Source organism: Phytophthora cinnamomi, assembly GCF_018691715.1.
Source record: "Phytophthora cinnamomi strain GKB4 chromosome Unknown Contig102, whole genome shotgun sequence".
Taxonomy (NCBI): Eukaryota; Oomycota; class Peronosporomycetes; order Peronosporales; family Peronosporaceae; genus Phytophthora; species Phytophthora cinnamomi.
In genome coordinates, this window is record NW_027151035.1 from 109,964 (window position 1) to 129,640 (window position 19,677).

Here is a 19,677-nt window from a genome sequence, read left to right on the forward strand (position 1 = left end):
ACTTCGAACGCCAGAAGGCGAAGTACGGTGACGTCGTCGACTTCGACGACGACGATGAAGACATGGAGGGCGAGGAGGACTCGCCCTCAAAGCGTAAAGACTCAGTGTCGAGCGAATCGCTCGACCCTCACGCCAAGAACGTTCGCCCGCGTGAAGGGGACGAATCGGACGGTTCGAGTTCGAAGCGTTCGCGTACTGAGAGTGATACCCCACTCGCTTCGGCTGGGGCTCTCAGTACTCCGCGCGCTGCTGCTGCAGCGCGTGATGTTAAAGCTCAAGGCTCTCCGCGCGCTGCGCCTGCAGCGCGCGATCCGTGGATGCCGTCCGCGTCCGAGATTGCGGACCGGTTTGGGAACTCGGTACCTCCGAATGAGGTGTCGCTGTACGTATGCAGCGCCATCAAAGATGACGCTGTGGCTGCCGAGCTGCACTTTGATGCGGAAACGCATCAAAGGCGCGATTACTACATCGGACTCTTTCATGAGCTCCGATGGTTTCAAAGCAAGAAGACCTCTTCTCGCAGCAAAGTGCCCGAATGGCAGGCACTTTGTCAAGCTGGAACGCCTTTGTTGAGAACTTCAACAAGAGGCCGAGTGCTTACCGTGATCGGATTAAGCAAGCGCGTGATCGCTTCGAGACGTACTCGAAGCGTGGAAAGCTGGAGCAACTTCATGTTGCTGCTGAGGAGGCAAATGTGCCGTGCGCTGTGCCCGAGGGCTTTCAGTGCACGAAGTGCTTTCCAGGCGCGGTCCGCTTGAGCGACCGCGGCCTGAACGGGTACACGTCGTTTCGTGTGCCCGAGAGTCTCAAAGAGCTCCGTGCTAAGTTCTTAGCACGTGAGGGTTCGGGCGCTAGCGATGATCGCAGCGCTCGTGTTACTTCCGCTGCGCCAGCGCGTACTGCTCTTCGTACGCCCTCACCATTTCCGGAACGTCCTCCAGCAAGACGTTTCGCGGCTCCCATGTATCTCGATGGGGAGGAAATCCTTTCCAACGAATACGAAAACGAGCCCCTTGAGGGTTCGTTTTCGGGATACTATGGTCAACAATCCGCTCAACAATCCAGCGGGTTGAGCCGCGGGCGTCACGGATCGGCGGTGGCGGGGGTGGGAACACGCCCCGGGTATGATCAGCCCCGGGCTGATCAGTATGCGCCTCTCCACGACCGGGTGACCGTCGTGGAGCGTCTGCAGGGCGCTGAGTTCGCCGCCCTAAAACAGGAGCTGGCGAACCAGAAGGCCCAAGTCGCGGCGGTCTCGCAGACCGCCTCGAATATCCAGGTCGAGCTGGGGACCCAGATGAAGGGGTTGCTCCAGCGCGTCCGCGCGCTGGAGGAGAGGTTGCTCGTCGCCGAGGCCAAGTCCTCCGCTTCTGCCTCGGCTCCTGCCGAGGCTTCGGGTCAGCCGAGCTAGATGGCTCGTGCTGCCGGTATGGCTTCAGCCGTCCGACGTAAAAGGTCGGATGGAGGCGCATGCTAGACGGTATGTCTAGCGTGTATGCGTTGCCGTGCCGTGCCAACACAGTGACCGGCCCGATGAAGCGCGGAGCAAGCTTGCTTGCTCCGAAATCCGAAACTGCATGTTTGGGCAGGTTTTGAGTAGATAACAAAACCAAAGAATTCACGTTGAATTCATTTGTGTTGCCCCTGCCAATATTATCGGCGTTCAGCTTCTGTTTATCCACAGAAGCTGCAATCGTGTCTTGGACAAACCGAATCACGGCTTGTCTTTTGGTGATGAAACTGATTGCATCCGAGCTGAAGTCATTCAGCTCGCTCTCCGCTAGAGGCCCGGCCTCTGCGTGGTTCTTTGCGGTGTCTGCGCCCTGCGCAGACCCGTGGTCGTTGGCCATGTTGTTGGGGGAGTCTGCGCAGACTCATGTGGTTTGTCCATTGTTGCAGCCGACACTGTGCAAGTGTCAGCGGTTTTCTGCGGCTGCTGTATTGCAGGCGTAGATCCTCCCCCACTTAAAGTGGGAGCCATCACTCCGAGTAAACTCGGTAGACGTGGATGCCGCATGGCATTCACGTAAAACGGTGTATGCCCGGTCGAGGCATGCACTGAGTTATTGATGGCAAACTCTGCCATCGATAAGCACTCGCTCCAGTATTGGAACGAGTGAGCGTAGCTCTTCAACATATCGACGAGCACGCGATTCACGCGCTCGGTTTGACCGTCCGTCTGCGGATGATCCGCAGTCGACATGGAAAGCTGGCTCCCAAGAAGTGTAAACACTTCTTGCCACAGATGCGCTGTGAAGCGCGGGTCTCTGTCCGACACAATGTCGGTCGGCATGCCATGGTGTTTGAACACCATGTCGACGAACAGACGGGCTGTCTGCTTCGCGGTCACCTCTGCTGGCACCGCAGCAAGATGTACCATCTTGCTGAAACGGTCGACGAAGACCACAACACCGGTGTTCCCTCCGCTATCCGGGGGAAGACCAAAGATGAAGTCCAAAGACATGGACTTCCAACACTCCGACGGAGTCGGTAGTGATTGTAATGGAGCCTGCGCAAACGGCGCAGGCTTTACGCGTTGGCATACCTCGCAAGCACGGACGTACTTGCGCACCCACTTATACTGGTGGTGCCAGTAGAAGTCGCGCGTGAGAAGGACGTAAGTCTTCTCACGTCCGAGATGTCCCGCAGTCGGGGCATCATGATACTCGTACATGATCCTGAGTCGCAGGTCATGGTCATTTGGCACGACAACGCGATCTGCGTTGTCGTCGACTGCATTGTAAAGCAGTATTCCGTCGTGCACACGATAGCGGTGTGCACGCGCTCGAAGGTGCTTGGGCAACTTCTGACGGAACTTGTCAGAAGGAGCTGTGCCATAGGCCAGCAAGAGCTTCGCGTCCGCGTCGTGCGCGAACGCGGCCTTCACATCATCCAACAGAGATGATGTGGGTTTGCTCGATCGCATGGCGTCAATGGCATTGACGTCAACAGCTTCTGCATAGTCCGGCCGACGTGATAACGCGTCGGCCACCACGTTCAATCTTCCGGGTTTGTATTCGACCCGGAAGTTATACTCCGCAAAGAATGAGAGCCATCTCGCCATTCTTTGTGAAATGTGTGGCGACTTCACTGCGGTGCGCAGTGAAGCATGGTCGGTGTAGACCACAAATGGTCTACTCCCAAGCAAATACACTCGGAACTTTGCGAGTGCATACTTCATGGCAAGGAGTTCCTTGTCATGCACCGGATAGTTGCGCTCAGCTGGCTTCAGCTGACGCGATTGGTAGTAGACGACACGATCACGGCCCTCGTGATCGTGCTGCGTTAACGCGCATCCGATCGCGAAATCGGATGCGTCACACACTACGTGAAATGGGCGATCTTGGTCAGCCACTGCCAAGATCGGCGCCTCAGTCAAGCCCCGCTTGACTGCATCGAATGCCTTTTGGCAATCGGGTGTCCAATTCCACACAGCTTCTTTCTTAAGAAGCTGTGACAGCGGGCGGATCTTGCCCGCATAGTCCTCCACGTACTTGCACAAGTACGTGGCTAAGCCAAGGAACTGCCTCAGTTCCTTGACACTTGAAGGCGTTGGCCATTCATTGATCACTCTGACCTTTTCCGGGTCAGGGCGAACACCATTCTTCCCTACGAGACACCCGAGGACGGGTATCTCGCTCGCCCCGAAGATACACTTCTTCAGGTTCGCGTAGAGCTTATGCTTTCGCATAAGCTCAAGTAGCTTCCGGAGATGCACCCTGTGCATCTCTACGTCGGTCTTCTCGTCCACAGCCCGGCTGTGGATGAATACATCATCGAAGTAGCTCGGTGCGAAGTCGCGCACCGAGCGCAACAAGGGCGTCACGCACCTGTTGAAAGTCGCAGGGGCGTTCTTAAGCCCCTGTGGCATTACTAGCCATTCCCAGAGCATGCCGCTTGGCGTGCTCACTGCCGTGAGAGGGATATCGCTCTCACGCATTAGGATTTGATAAAATCCATCTCGCAAGTCGAGAGCACTGTAAACGGTGCTCCCGGCCATCGAATCGATGATAACATCTTTTCGCGGTATCGGCGTCTGCGCCGGTACCGTCGCATCGTTCAGCTTGTTGTAGGCATGAACGATGCGCCATCCGCCCTGTGGCTTCTTGACACAGAACGTCGGATCACTGTGCGGGGACTTTGATTCCCGCACTTGTCCTGCTTTACGACGACTTTCAAAGAAGTCGTCGATCGCTTTCACTTGCTCTCGCGGCAGTGGCCACTGCCGCGTGACACAGTACTTCGTGCCCGGCACGAGATCAATCTCGTGCTGAATGCCCTTATCCTGCGGAAGCTCCGCAGGAATTTCTTCCGGGAGTACGTCTTTGTACTCCCTCAACAGTTCGTAATAGGGACTCGACTTCAGCGAGTCCCAACCTTGTTCCTCGAAGCGCTCTCGCTTCGTCTTCGCACTGAGAGTGTCTTCACTCTCAGTGGTACTTCCCATGAAGAGCTGCCTCAGCTCTTCGCTCTCGCTCGCCGTTCTTTCGCTGTCCGAAAGAACGCAGACTTGCTCGATGCGTCCATCGTGCAAGTCGCGCGTGAAGCGCTTCCAGCTCATGGCTGGAAGCGAAGTCAACTCCGACGCCGTCGTCGGAGGACTAGCGAGTTCCATGTCACGATACTGGAATCCAGTATCGGTGCGCGTCAAGACGCTTAGCGTCTTGACATTCGGCGTCACCGCCGCAGTCTGCCCGGCAGACTGCTCTTGTTGCGTCTCGGTCCCGGACCGAGACTTGCGCAGCGTTTTCCGCTTGCGCCGTCTTCTTGTTGTGCGGAGCCGGGCTCCGCACAGTTGTTCTTCTTGTCCAGGCCCGGCCGTGGACAGTCGTTCGCCGGCGGACTCTGTCCGCGGGCGCGCGGTATCAAGCCCGGCTTGACCGCATTTTCCTTCGTGCAGCCCGGCTGCACGGTAATGTGTCCCTTCGCCGGCAGACCCTGTCTGCGGGCGCGCGATATCAAGCCCGGCTTGATCGCATGGCGCTTCGTCGTGCAGCCCGGCTGCACGACAGCATGCAAATTGCGTCAGTGCGGTACGTTTGCAACCGTCCGCACTGTTTGCAGCGTCAACTCCCGGAGTTGACACGCCTTCGTCACCTCGACGCCATTCATTGGCGGAGCCCCTCATGACCGAGGGTGCGTCGGCTCCCGGAGCCGACGCGTCGTTGTCGACCTGACCTCTTCGGGTCAGGGACTGTCCCTTACACGCTTGAACGTGGGTGTTGGTTTCCGGAACCAACACATCTTCTTCTTCCGACGTCGGCAGCATTGCCGACGCGGAGTTTCTGTGCGCGCCCTCGCGCACTTCTTGGCACTCCGGGACAGCGGCATAAAGCGCTGTCTCGACTGGTGAGCCGCGCGCACCTGCTGGTGCGTGCGCTGCGGTAACAGGGCCATCGCTCTCTGTTCCGCTGTCGCGTCCGAAGCGCACGAGCGTGCGCTTCTTCCAGTCTATCACCGGATCATGCCGTGCAAGCCACGGCATGCCCATTACTACGTCGAACTTATCGTCCAGGTCCAGGACGATAAAGTGTTCGACAAACACTCGTTGTTTGTACGAGAAGCGCACGTTCACGACGCGCTTCTCGGTCTTCACGATGGCACCTGTTGCCAGTCGTACCTCCAGAAGACTTCGAGGTGTATCTACCTCCTCGAAGTCAAGTCTCGACAGGCTTCGTAGTCGAACAAAGTTGTTCGACGCGCCTGAGTCTACCAAAGCTCGAAGAGAGTCACTCGCTCTCTTCGAGTAAACCTTCAAGATGACTAGGTTCGGCCTGTCATCTTGTTTCTTACAGTGAGAGCTGGTCTCACTGGGGGCTGCAGTCCTCAGTGTCGCGTGCCCGATGTCGGCACGCGCGACTGCATTACGAGTAGGGCGCCCCGCGCCTACTGGATGTTCGCGTTTTTTGTTGGTCCGCGGCGATGCCTAGCATCGCCACGACGGCCACCTCCAGGGGGCATGGGAGCTGTGCACTCCCGTGCAAAGTGACCGATCCTTCCGCACCGGAAGCATCGCACGTTACCTCCCTGCTGCTGGTAACCAGCAGTTGTTGCGCTCGAGAGGTCCATTGGCTCCGGACCTCCCGTCCTCGCTACCGGGCGCGGTTGCGGCCTCGGTACGTTTACATGGAGTTTAGCCTGCCGCAGGCTAAACTCTTCTTGCATGGCAAGAGTGATTGCAGCTTCGAGAGTACTCGGGTACTCTCGGAAGAGATAGGTCTTCACAGGCCCATCTCTAAGCCCTTTCATGAACGTGACGACCTTGGTCGCCTCGTCAATCGGAGTTAGTCACGATATTTGATACCAAATATCGTGCGCGCTGCGCGTAAGCATGGACGTCATGCTTACCCTGCTGAAGGTCGAGGAATTCCGCCCTCGACCGGAACTCGTTTTGCGGGGGCTCAAACGCTTGTTTGAGCTCCTCTTTGAACACTTCGTACGTGCTGAAGCACGTAGGATCGGAGAGTCGGCGTCCATACGCCCAACTCCTTGCGCGTCCGCCAAGGCAGGACATGGCGAACGCGACCTTCGACAGCGGGTCGACGATGCGTCGAGCCGCTATGGCTGTGTCGAGTTCGACAAGCCATCGGAGGAGAGGCTCGCCCTCTCTTCCCACGTAATTGCTTACGCTCAACTTTAATGGTTGAGCACGCGGTGTCGTCCCTGACGACGCCGTCACTGAGGAAGCAGCGTCACGCTGCTCCTTCATGATGAATCCCAGAGCAACACCATGTTGCTCCGTCGGCGATAGCGTACGCAGCATTGTAGCTATCGCCGCTTCTCCAATGACTGTTGACAGTCGTTGGAGGGCCTCCCACTCTGGGTCAGACAGGTGGGGCAGTCAGCGCGTGCAACATGCGTTGCAGGCGTGTTGGAGCTCTCCATGGGCACCTCCGTGCTCATGTGGTTCTCGGCTCCGCGTTCGTACACCGCGTACGAACGTCAAGCAGTCGGTCGTTGGACGGACTACTAAGTGCTACCAGGTGTAGTGGGTCTAACTTGACTCACTACTTTAGCTTACACGTTGCGCAACGTGTATGAGGAAGCGTAAGTACTTAGTAATTACTTAGGTTAATTATATTTGAATACACAAATATAAGTTAAGTAACAAAAGGATTCCAAGTGACTTAGATTAGGTAAAATGAGAACTGTATTGTTTGTAAATTGATCTTCCTCTAAAATCTGCTAAAAACTGTTTATCATCTATGAAGGGGTTGGCAGCGGCTGGCTGTCAGAGCCCCGCTAATATGCATGTCTCTGATTGGTAGAAAGATGCTGCTTTCTACCAATAGGATCTTTGGGTATGTGTGGACCACTCACTGTGGTGGTCCACTTCAATGTATCCATCGGTGTGTCTTACACCAATGTGAGGAAGTATCCAAAACGTTTAACAGATAACCTATCTGTTAAATTCACAAGTGGCTTGCAGCCACTTGTACGTGTAACCCCGTTACAATCACGGCCCTCGTGATCGTGCTGCATCAACGCGCATCCGATCGCGAAATCGGATGCGTCACACACTACGTGAAATGGGCGATCTTGGTCAGCCACTGCCAAGATCGGCGCCTCAGTCAAGCCCCGCTTGACTGCATCGAATGCCTTTTGGCAATCGGGTGTCCAATTCCACACAGCTTCTTTCTTAAGAAGCTGTGACAGCGGGCGGATCTTGCCCGCATAGTCCTCCACGTACTTGCACAAGTACGTGGCCAAGCCAAGGAACTGCCTCAGTTCCTTGACACTTGAAGGCGTTGGCCATTCATTGATCACTCTGACCTTTTCCGGGTCAGGGCGAACACCATTCTTCCCTACGAGACACCCGAGGACGGGTATCTCGCTCGCCCCGAAGATACACTTCTTCAGGTTCGCGTAGAGCTTATGCTTTCGCATAAGCTCAAGTAGCTTCCGGAGATGCACCCTGTGCATCTCTACGTCGGTCTTCTCGTCCACAGCCCGGCTGTGGATGAATACATCATCGAAGTAGCTCGGTGCGAAGTCGCGCACCGAGCGCAACAAGGGCGTCACGCACCTGTTGAAAGTCGCAGGGGCGTTCTTAAGCCCCTGTGGCATTACTAGCCATTCCCAGAGCATGCCGCTTGGCGTGCTCACTGCCGTGAGAGGGATATCGCTCTCACGCATTAGGATTTGATAAAATCCATCTCGCAAGTCGAGAGCACTGTAAACGGTGCTCCCGGCCATCGAATCGATGATAACATCTTTTCGCGGTATCGGCGTCTGTGCCGGTACCGTCGCATCGTTCAGCTTGTTATAGGCATGAACGATGCGCCATCCGCCCTGTGGCTTTTTGACACAGAACGTCGGATCACTGTGCGGGGAATTTGATTCCCGCACTTGTCCTGCTTTACGACGACTTTCAAAGAAGTCGTCGATCGCCTTGACTTGCTCTCGCGGCAGTGGCCACTGCCGCGTGACACAGTACTTCGTGCCCGGCACGAGATCAATCTCGTGCTGAATGCCCTTATCCTGCGGAAGCTCCGCAGGAATTTCTTCCGGGAGTACGTCTTTGTACTCCCTCAACAGTTCGTAATAGGGACTCGACTTCAGCGAGTCCCAACCTTGTTCCTCGAAGCGCTCTCGCTTCGTCTTCGCACTGAGAGTGTCTTCACTCTCAGTGGTACTTCCCATGAAGAGCTGCCTCAGCTCTTCGCTCTCGCTCGCCGTTCTTTCGCTGTCCGAAAGAACGCAGACTTGCTCGATGCGTCCATCGTGCAAGTCGCGCGTGAAGCGCTTCCAGCTCATGGCTGGAAGCGAAGTCAACTCCGACGCCGTCGTCGGAGGACTAGCGAGTTCCATGTCACGATACTGGAATCCAGTATCGGTGCGCGTCAAGACGCTTAGCGTCTTGACATTCGGCGTCACCGCCGCAGTCTGCCCGGCAGACTGCTCTTGTTGCGTCTCGGTCCCGGACCGAGACTTGCGCAGCGTTTTCCGCTTGCGCCGTCTTCTTGTTGTGCGGAGCCGGGCTCCGCACAGTTGTTCTTCTTGTCCAGGCCCGGCCGTGGACAGTCGTTCGCCGGCGGACTCTGTCCGCGGGCGCGCGGTATCAAGCCCGGCTTGACCGCATTTTCCTTCGTGCAGCCCGGCTGCACGGTAATGTGTCCCTTCGCCGGCAGACCCTGTCTGCGGGCGCGCGATATCAAGCCCGGCTTGATCGCATGGCGCTTCGTCGTGCAGCCTGGCTGCACGACAGCATGCAAATTGCGTCAGTGCGGTACGTTTGCAACCGTCCGCACTGTTTGCAGCGTCAACTCCCGGAGTTGACACGCCTTCGTCACCTCGACGCCATTCATTGGCGGAGCCCCTCATGACCGAGGGTGCGTCGGCTCCCGGAGCCGACGCGTCGTTGTCGACCTGACCTCTTCGGGTCAGGGACTGTCCCTTACACGCTTGAACGTGGGTGTTGGTTTCCGGAACCAACACATCTTCTTCTTCCGACGTCGGCAGCATTGCCGACGCGGGTTTCCCCTGTGCGCGCCCTCGCGCACTTCTTGGGCACTCCGGGACAGCGGCATAAAGCGCTGTCTCGACTGGTGAGCCGCGCGCACCTGCTGGTGCGTGCGCTGCGGTAACAGGGCCATCGCTCTCTGTTCCGCTGTCGCGTCCGAAGCGCACGAGCGTGCGCTTCTTCCAGTCTATCACCGGATCATGCCGTGCAAGCCACGGCATGCCCATTACTACGTCGAACTTATCGTCCAGGTCCAGGACGATAAAGTGTTCGACAAACACTCGTTGTTTGTACGAGAAGCGCACGTTCACGACGCGCTTCTCGGTCTTCACGATGGCACCTGTTGCCAGTCGTACCTCCAGAAGACTTCGAGGTGTATCTACCTCCTCGAAGTCAAGTCTCGACAGGCTTCGTAGTCGAACAAAGTTGTTCGACGCGCCTGAGTCTACCAAAGCTCGAAGAGAGTCACTCGCTCTCTTCGAGTAAACCTTCAAGATGACTAGGTTCGGCCTGTCATCTTGTTTCTTACAGTGAGAGCTGGTCTCACTGGGGGCTGCAGTCCTCAGTGTCGCGTGCCCGATGTCGGCACGCGCGACTGCATTACGAGTAGGGCGCCCCGCGCCTACTGGATGTTCGCGTTTTTTGTTGGTCCGCGGCGATGCCTAGCATCGCCACGACGGCCACCTCCAGGGGGCATGGGAGCTGTGCACTCCCGTGCAAAGTGACCGATCCTTCCGCACCGGAAGCATCGCACGTTACCTCCCTGCTGCTGGTAACCAGCAGTTGTTGCGCTCGAGAGGTCCATTGGCTCCGGACCTCCCGTCCTCGCTACCGGGCGCGGTTGCGGCCTCGGTACGTTTACATGGAGTTTAGCCTGCCGCAGGCTAAACTCTTCTTGCATTGCGAGAGTAATCGCAGCTTCGAGAGTACTCGGGTACTCTCGGAAGAGATAGGTCTTCACAGGCCCATCTCTCAGTCCCTTCATGAACGTGACGACTTTAGTCGCCTCGTCTATCGGGTTGGTCACGATGTTCGAGACCAAGTACCGTGCACGCTGCGCGTAAGCATGGACGTCATGCTTACCCTGCTGCAGGTCGAGGAATTCCGCCCTCGACCGGAACTCATTTTGCGGGGGCTCAAACGCTTGTTTGAGCTCCTCTTTGAATATCTCGTACGTGCTAAAGCACGTAGGATCTGAGAGTCGGCGTCCGTACGCCCAACTCCTTGCGCGTCCGCCAAGACATGACATGGCGAACGCAACCTTTGACAACGGGTCGACGATACGTCGAGCCGCAATGGCTGTGTCGACTTCGACAAGCCATCGGAGGAGAGGCTCGCCCTCTCTTCCTACATAATTGCTCACGCTCAATTTTAATGATTGAGCACGCGGTGTCGTCCCCGACGACGCCGTTGTTGAGGAAGCAGCGTCACGCTGCTCCTTCATGATGAATCCCAGAGCAACACCATGTTGCTCTGTCGGCGATAGCGTACGCAACATTGCGGCTATCGCCGCCTCCCCAATGACTGTTGACAGTCGTTGGAGGGCTTCCCACTCTGGATCCGACAGGTGGGGGCAGTCCGCGCGTGCAACATGAGTTGCAGGCGTATTGGAGCTCTCCATGGGCACCTCCGTGCTCATGTGGTTCTCGGCTCCGCGTTCGTACACCTCGTACGAACGTCAAGTAGTCGGTCGTTGGACGGACTACAAAGTGCTACCAGGTGTAGTGGGCCTACTTTGGCTCACTACTTTAGCTTACACGTTGCGCTACGTGTATGAGGAAGCGTAGGAGTTTATTAATAATTTGAATTAATTATACTTGAGTCCACAAGTATAATATAAATCAAATAAAACACCGAGTAGGTAGTTTAAGGTAAAATGAGAACTGTATTGTTTGTGAATTGATCTTCCTCTAAAATCTGCTAAAAACTGTTTATCATCTATGAAAGGGTTGACAGCCGCTGGCTGTCAGAGCCCCGCTAATATGCATGACTCTGATTGGTAGAAAGATGCTGCTTTCTACCAATAGGATCTTTGGGTATGTGTGGACCACTAATTGTGGTGGCCCACTTCAATGTATCCATTGGTGTGTCTTACACCAATGTGAGGAAGTATCTAAAACCTTTAACAGATATTTATCTGTTAAACCATAAGTGACAAATGTCATGCACAAGTGACAGTTGTCACTTGTGACCGTTATCGTGCACAAGTGACTGTTGTCACTTGTGTGTGTAACCCCGTTACAGAAGGAGTTGGATGTCGTTTACGTATCAAGTACTGAGAACTGCGCAGATGTGTTTACCAAGGCGCTGGGTCCGGCTGAGTTTGAGCGCCAGCGGAGCCGATTGAACATAGAAGACGTGACGGATGCTTGGGAGATGGTGGATGCTGTCGAGACGGCCGAACGCATCGAGATGCAAGACGTTTAAGGCTTGAAGGTTCGATGCTACCAAGGTATGACAGATGGGACTGGTGGCACAATGCATGTTTTGCATGTGGAATGGATCGAACATGGGATGAAGTGGGAGTACGAGACATCGACGGCAGGAGTTCTACATGTTAGCAGTAGATTGGGCCGTTGATGCCAGTGTCATCCCAGTTAGATACCAATGAATGAAAAGGAGCACTAGTTGTGAGTGGTTGTGACTATGAGAGAGAAGGATGGATCCGAGAAAGTCTCTGAGGAGATCTCTGGGAGGGATCCTGGCCATCGTTGGTCCTCTCTTGCTCGATGAGCGAGCCGAAGTAGTCACTGAGTACCGAAAGGGGGTTTTCGCCTGCGGGCTTTCCCCGATGCAACACAACTTGACCTCACTTTTGAATTCCCAACCTGAAGCTCAAGTGGCCAACCACCTCCTACTCTAAGTTGCTGCGCCCAGACCCCAAGCTCGACTCTGGTGCCGACGAGACCCGAGTTCTCGTAGGTGCTTACTACGCGCTCTCCCTGCCGAACTGCGCGATGGACAAATTGTTCTCACCCTCCAACGAGCCCACCGCCGTCTTGCCGTCCTTGTGGAGACGAAGCTACACATTGTGGAGAGATGGGGACACATTGTGGAGAGATGGGGCAATGCAGACCACTCTACCTCCTCGTTTTCCGAATTTAGACATGCATCGCATTCACACCAAGGGCAATCAGGCGGAGGCGCTGTTTTCGAGCGCTCATGCTAAGATGTGAGCAGCGTTCAAGTGAATAAAGACAGCATATTTATAGGTTTGAAATATCGATCTATCTGATGATGCTAGTTTCACGACCTGAAAATAAAGACCGCAATTACTTGGCTCGACGATTTTCCCCATGTTGGGCCCTTTTTTCCCTCTTCTTAACTGGATCGCCTGTTAAGTGTTTGAATAAATAGGGTAAATTGCAGGTGATTTATTTGGCGTGTAAAACCAGTGCTTTAGGGGTATTTCGATTGACAGTATGACGTGCAAAGAGACATATTTGAACGAGATTTCTACCCAGGTCTAGTTCTATGGAAAAAAAGTTATTTTCCTGGTAGTGCTTTGGCTACGAAGTGGGGACAGCCCAAACGGGATTAATCCGGGGGACCGTCACATTGTTGGTTTTGGTGCTTGAGTGGAAGAGGGCAAATGCCGAAGTGAGATTTATCGTTAAGCCTAAATCTACGTTACTGTCCTCCTCTTCCTGTTGTTCCCCTTGTGCTCCTTGATGCCTCTCATCATGTTGTTTACCCTACCGAGGACTCAGTGCCAGTCTTCGGTCTATCCAACCACATCATTGCTAGGCACGTGCCGTGCCCACCGTCAACTCGTTCACCGCGGAGTCATCTCCGGACGAGTCTTCGCTGGGTCCGTCCCGTCTCCGGATGAGTCTTCGCTGGGTCCGTCCTATCTACACTGGCGGTACACAATACCATCAGTCCTGTCTACACTCGCGGCGCACAATACCAACACTCCCACTCGCCGCTAGTGTTGAGTAGCTTTGGCGATGACTCGACTCGCCTCGAGCAGGTACTGCAGGCGCTTGGTTCCCACAGCCTTCGTTAACATGTCGGCGAGCTGATCCTTCGTCGGCACGTAGTCGACCGCGATGACTCCCCGCGCCACGTTCTCACGGACGAAGTGGTGCTTGATGTCCACATGCTTGGTTCGAGCGTTGTAGCCTGCGTTACTTGCCAACGCGATGGCTCCTTGGTTATCCTCCCACACTCGCGTAGCTCCCACTTGCTTGTGGCCCAGGTCCTTCAGCATGGCTCGGGCCCACAGCACCTCCTGGGTGCACAGTCCGAGTGCCATGTACTCGGCCTCCGTCGAGCTTAGCGCCACCGTACGCTGGTACTTCGACTTGAAGACCACCGGCGCCCCGCTGATCATCACCATCGTTCCGGACACCGAGCGGCGGTCGTCCAGATTGTTGCCCCAGTCCGCGTCCGTGTACGCCTCGACCACGATCTTCTTCTCGTTGCCGTTGTAGACGATGCCGACGTCTCGGGTGCTCTTTAGGTACCGGAGCACTCGGACCGCAGCCTTCCAATGCTGTTGCCCAGGATTCTCCAAGAATCTTGACAACTGTGTGAGTATGTATGCCACATCCGGGCGAGTGCACGTTGTAATGTACAACAGACATCCAATGAGTGCTCGGTATGGCTTTACCTGCATTGTTTCACGTTCGGCGTGAGTCGTCGGTGACTGAGTCTTCGCCAGCTTCAGGCCCGACTCGCACGGGTTCACCACCACCTTGGCGTCCTGCTGGTTGAACCTCTTCACCACGTCGTCAATGTAACGCGTCTGCTTTATCATGAGCGTCTTGGCCATGTGGTCGTGGTCGATCTCCATACCAAGGATGAACTTGGCCTCGCCCAACTCCTTCATCTTGAACGAATTCTTGAGCGCCACCTTGACCTCCTGGATCTCAGCAGTCGTCTTGGCCGCAATGATCGTCCACGTACAGGCAGATGTACACGTACTTGTCATCATTACCCTTGACGTAGACGCACTGGTCGGCACCGCAACTCCGAAATCCGATGTTCACGAAGACTTGGTGGATAGTCTTGTGCCAAGCATACACTGCTTGCTTCAGACCGTAGATCGCCTTCTCGAGTCTGCACATCATGTTCCTCGCGTTCGCGACGCCATAGGGCACCTCCATGTACACTCGCTCCGTGAGTCCGCTGTTGAGGAACGCAGTGTCCGAGTCCAACTGCTCGGCCACGTACGCCTTCGCCACTACCACCGACAACACAACTCGGATTGAGTTCATGTTGGCCACTGGCGAGTATGTCTCGAAGCAGTCTACGCCAAAGTTCTGCTTGAACCCTTTCGCCACCAGGCGAGCCTTGTACCTGATTACTTGGCCGTGCTCGTTGCGCTTCTTCGCGAACACCGATCGACATCCGATCGGCCGAGCATTCGCAGACCTCTGCACCATCGTCCAGGACCCATTGTCGGCGTGTGCTTTTAGCTCCGCGTTCATCGCCTTGATCCACTCCGAAGACTCGTTGCTACGCATCGCCTGTTGATACGTGCTTGGCGCGTCGTCCGCCTCACCGACATCTGCAGCGTAAGCCAACACAGCTTCTGCAAGTAGGTTATCCTCGTCATACCTCGGTCGCTTAGGCGATGGAGGCCAGAAGTGATCGTCGTTGTCCGAGTCTTCGCTGCTGTGCATCCTCGAGTCTTCGGCGCCTGCTAATCCATCTCCAAGAATCGCAGATTCACGTACGCGCCGGATTCGTTCCGGTTCTGGGTGGAACACCATTTCCTCAGTCATCGCTGGGTTCCCCACCCTTTGGAAGTTCGTCAGATCCTGTACCGATGACTCGTTCAACTGCGTCTCTCGCATCTCCGAGTCTTCGGCGGTGTCTCCCACTGACTCCAATGGGTTATCAGTCGTAGGTTGCTGCGCAGGCTCCGGTAATGCAGCATCCTCTCCATCCTTCGTCACTTGGATGGTCACCGAGTCTTCGGTGGACGCCGTGTCGTAGATGCCATTTACTTCTCGTTCGTCGAGTTTCACCGATCTGGTCACCTTCACCTTGTTTGACTCCAAGTCGTACACTCGGTAACCCTTCGAGTCTTCGGCGTACCCCAGGAACATGCACTTGAAGCTCTTTGCTTCCAACTTCGTGCGTTTGGCCTTGTCAATGTGTGCATACCCGATCGATCCAAACACACGTAAGTGGTCCAACCGAGGTTTCGCCTTGAACGACAACTCGTACGGAGTCTTCGTTGGGTTCATACTGTTGGTCGACCGGTTGGTTAAGTACACTGCCGTGCTGACTGCCTCTGCCCACCACAACGTGGTCACACCCTTGTAATGCAGCATGCTCCGAGCCTTCTCCATGATCGTACGATTCATCCGTTCTGCCACTCCATTCTGCTGAGGGCTATACGGGACGGTCTTCTGGTGCATGATCCCGTTCTGCCGGCAGATCTCGTCCATCGACTTGTTGACGAACTCGCTGCCATTGTCCGAGCGCAGGCACTTCATGCGCTCTCCCCACTGATTCTGGTACAGCTTCATGAACAGCTTGAAGTTGATCGCGACCTCACTCTTCTTAGTCACGAAGTACACCACGACGTGCCGCGAGTAGTCGTCCACGAAGGCGAGCACGTACCTGGCCCCGCCCTTAGATTTCGTCTTCATGGGGCCCATCACGTCCGTATGAACGAGCTCTAGCGGACGTGTCGTTTTCGTTAACGATCGCGACGGGAAGTGCGCGACCGTCCGCTTGCCCTTCATGCATCCGCCGCATAGGTTCTTAACCGTTTTCTGAGTCATCGGCAGCCCAATCGTGGCTTGCCGAGTCTTCGCCAACGAGTCGTCATTGAGATGTCCCATGCGAGCGTGCCAAAGATCCCATCCGCTTTCGACCCCCGAGTACTCCGTGTAGTACGCCGTGTCCCGCTGGCATTCCAGCACGTACGCCTTGCCGATCTTCTTCCCTGAAGCGATCGCCGTCGACTTGTCCCAAATGACACACGACTTGCGCTGGAACTCCACGCTCATGCCGCGCTCAGCCACCTTTCCAACCGAGAGCAGTCGTCGGTCGAGGCCGGGTATGTGGAGTACCTCTACCATTCGGATCCGCTTGCCGTCGATGCCCGTCAAGCCTACTGACCCCGTCCCAGCCACGCGAATCTTCTTTCCATCCGCGATAGTCACAAACATGTCCGCCGACATGTCCGCGTACTCGAACAAGTCGTCGCGGTGTGGCGTCATGTGCGCCGTCGCACCGCTATCGATCAGCCACCCTGCTGACCGATCCTCACCAACAGCGAAGACTGAGTCTTCGCTGGTGACACCATTACCTTGCTCCGGGCAGTCCCGCTTCATGTGACCGAATTTGTCGCAATTGAAGCTCTTGCCCTTGAACCTGCCGAGCTTTCGTCCGCCATTGCTCTTCCGGTCGAACCCCTTACCGACCTTGTTGAACCTTTGGTTCTTACCCTTACCTCCGAACGAGGTAGCCTTCAGCGCACGCTCCGAAGACTCCTTCTTCTCTTGTCGCTCGTACTCCTTGAGCAACTTCTCCTTGACCTCGATGAGCGTCACGTCCTTGGAGTTCTCGACGATCGATGAGATCAACTCGTACTCAGCAGGCAGACTGCTCAGCAAAATCACGAGTTGTCGGCCATCGTCCAGCGGCTCGCCCAGCGTTTGCAGGCCCACGATGAGCTCGTCGAACTTGTCCAGATGCTTCGCCATCGTCGAGCCTTCCTCCATCTTGAACTCATGGAGGCGACGAGTCATCGCCACGCGGTTATGCATCGTTGTCCGGTTGTAGAACTCTCCCAGAGTATTCCACGCTTGAATGGCCGAGGTGGCCGACCGAATCCTCGTGTGGTGCTCCACCGCCACCCCTTGGGCGATGAGTCCGAGCGCCTTCATGTCGTTCAGCAACCAGGCCTCGGTGACCTCATTCGGGTCCTTCACCACTTGCACGTGCGCCAGCAGCCCCTTCTTCGCCAGCGTCATCCGCATAGCGAACTCCCAGTGGAAGTAGTTGTCGCTTCCCAGGATGACTTCAGCCTTCTTGCTGGACGTCGTCATGTCCGTCGTCGTGGGCTTGAGCTTGTGTGGATGTTAAAATGTTGGTTTTGGTGCTTGAGTGGAAGAGGGCAAATGCCGAAGTGAGATTTATCGTTAAGCCTAAATCTACGTTACTGTCCTCCTCTTCCTGTTGTTCCCCTTGTGCTCCTTGATGCCTCTCATCATGTTGTTTACCCTACCGAGGACTCAGTGCCAGTCTTCGGTCTATCCAACCACATCATTGCTAGGCACGTGCCGTGCCCACCGTCAACTCGTTCACCGCGGAGTCATCTCCGGACGAGTCTTCGCTGGGTCCGTCCCGTCTCCGGATGAGTCTTCGCTGGGTCCGTCCTATCTACACTGGCGGTACACAATACCATCAGTCCTGTCTACACTCGCGGCGCACAATACCAACACACATGTGGCACACACGAAATGTAAGTATACTGAAATCAAGTAAATCTTACAAATCGCATAGTTTCTTGAAATCTACGAAAAAGCAAATAATTTCTCGGTGAAGTCACCAGCTGTTTAGGCAGGATATCCGCTTACAAAGATTTGGGGAGACGCTTAGTACGATGGGCCTGGAATGGTTCAAATGTAGCCTAAGAGTTTCTTTTGGTTTGAACGTTTAACGGTACTGAGTTTGAATAGCCTCGATTTTTTTCGGTTTAACAGGCGATCCAGTTAAGAGGGGGACTTTTTGGGGGGAAACTAAAAGAAAAATTAAATGCGGAAATTGTCCTATTTCAATGAAATTTTAGTCGGAACATAACTAGAATTTCTAATGACGAATGAATCAAGCCCGGCTTTCGTAGCTGCACTGGTTGTGCCACGGCAAGGCATGCAAGCAGCATGCCGATACTAGCGCTGTTTGAAGCATTTGTAGGGATTTGGAGGTATGAGACATTTGATAGTGGTACAGACGGCTCGGCCACGTGCACGTCTCGATGCGTTGGAGGGGATTTCTCAGTGGCGCAGAATTCCAAATGGAGGGGGGACGAGAAGACTCTGGTGGCGGAATCTCATTACCTGAGCCACAGAGACCGAGTGCAAGGACCGAAGGCGGTGCTTACTGCGCGCTCTCCCTGCCGAACTGCGCGATGGACAAATTGTTCTCACCCTTCCAACGAGCCCACCGCCGTCTTGCCGTCCTTGTGGAGACGAAGCTACACATTGTGGAGAGATGGGGACACATTGTGGAGAGATGAGGCAATCTACCTCCTCGTTTTCCGAATTTAGACATGCATCGCATTCACACCAAGGGCAATCAGGCGGAGGCGCTGTTTTCGAGCGCTCATGCTAAGATGTGAGCTGCGTTCAAGTGGATAAAGACAGCATATTTATAGGTTTGAAATATCGATCTATCTGATGATGCTAGTTTCACGACCTGAAAATAAAGACCGCAATTACTTGGCTCGACGATTTTCCCCATGTTGGGCCCTTTTTTCCCTCTTCTTAACTGGATCGCCTTTAAAAAGCAAGCAAATTACGGTTTCTATCCCATCGCTAAAACCACTCTTATTGGGATGTATTTCCAGGCTTAGCAGACCACACTACAGCTCTATCTTCATCCACTACATGTTCTCGTGTAAACACCGCGTAGCCGCGAGTATTTGGCGCTTACGGGCCTTCCTGCCAGCTCTCAGTCCTGCTCCGTGGACTCGAGAGCCTGAAGGGAGAGCCGTGAACCGTGCCGTTGGTGCTGAGGGATAAGGCCACAATCTATCCCCAGCGACTACGTCTAACCTGCAGGAGGCGGTGGTGAATGGCCTTCTATTTGTGGTTTAATGGGTGTTTTATCCTATAGCCTGCAGGAGGCCTTATTCCTGGGTGGCAATATGTGTTTCAAACCGAATTTACAGTCATGTGCTGAACCAAGGTCTGGTCTTTTTCGGGTGGTTTAATCGAAAAGAATGCGAAGCGAACAAACTGCTAAGGACTTCTACAGACCACTATCAAAACAAAACCACAGTGGTGACCAGTGGGCCACTGTAGTGTCGTAAAAGGAGTCATCACTGTTGTGAATAGTACTGAACGTTCGTATTATGAGAAGAAGACGCCGTGCGCACATGTAGGCCGGCAAGCAGCTATTACATGCATACTGATTTAGTGCAAAGTTTTAAAGCATCGTCGAATGCAGAAAAACCGTTCGCGTACGAGTATAAGACACATATTTCGCGGTATACGTGTGCTGAACGATTGCCATCAGCCGATCTG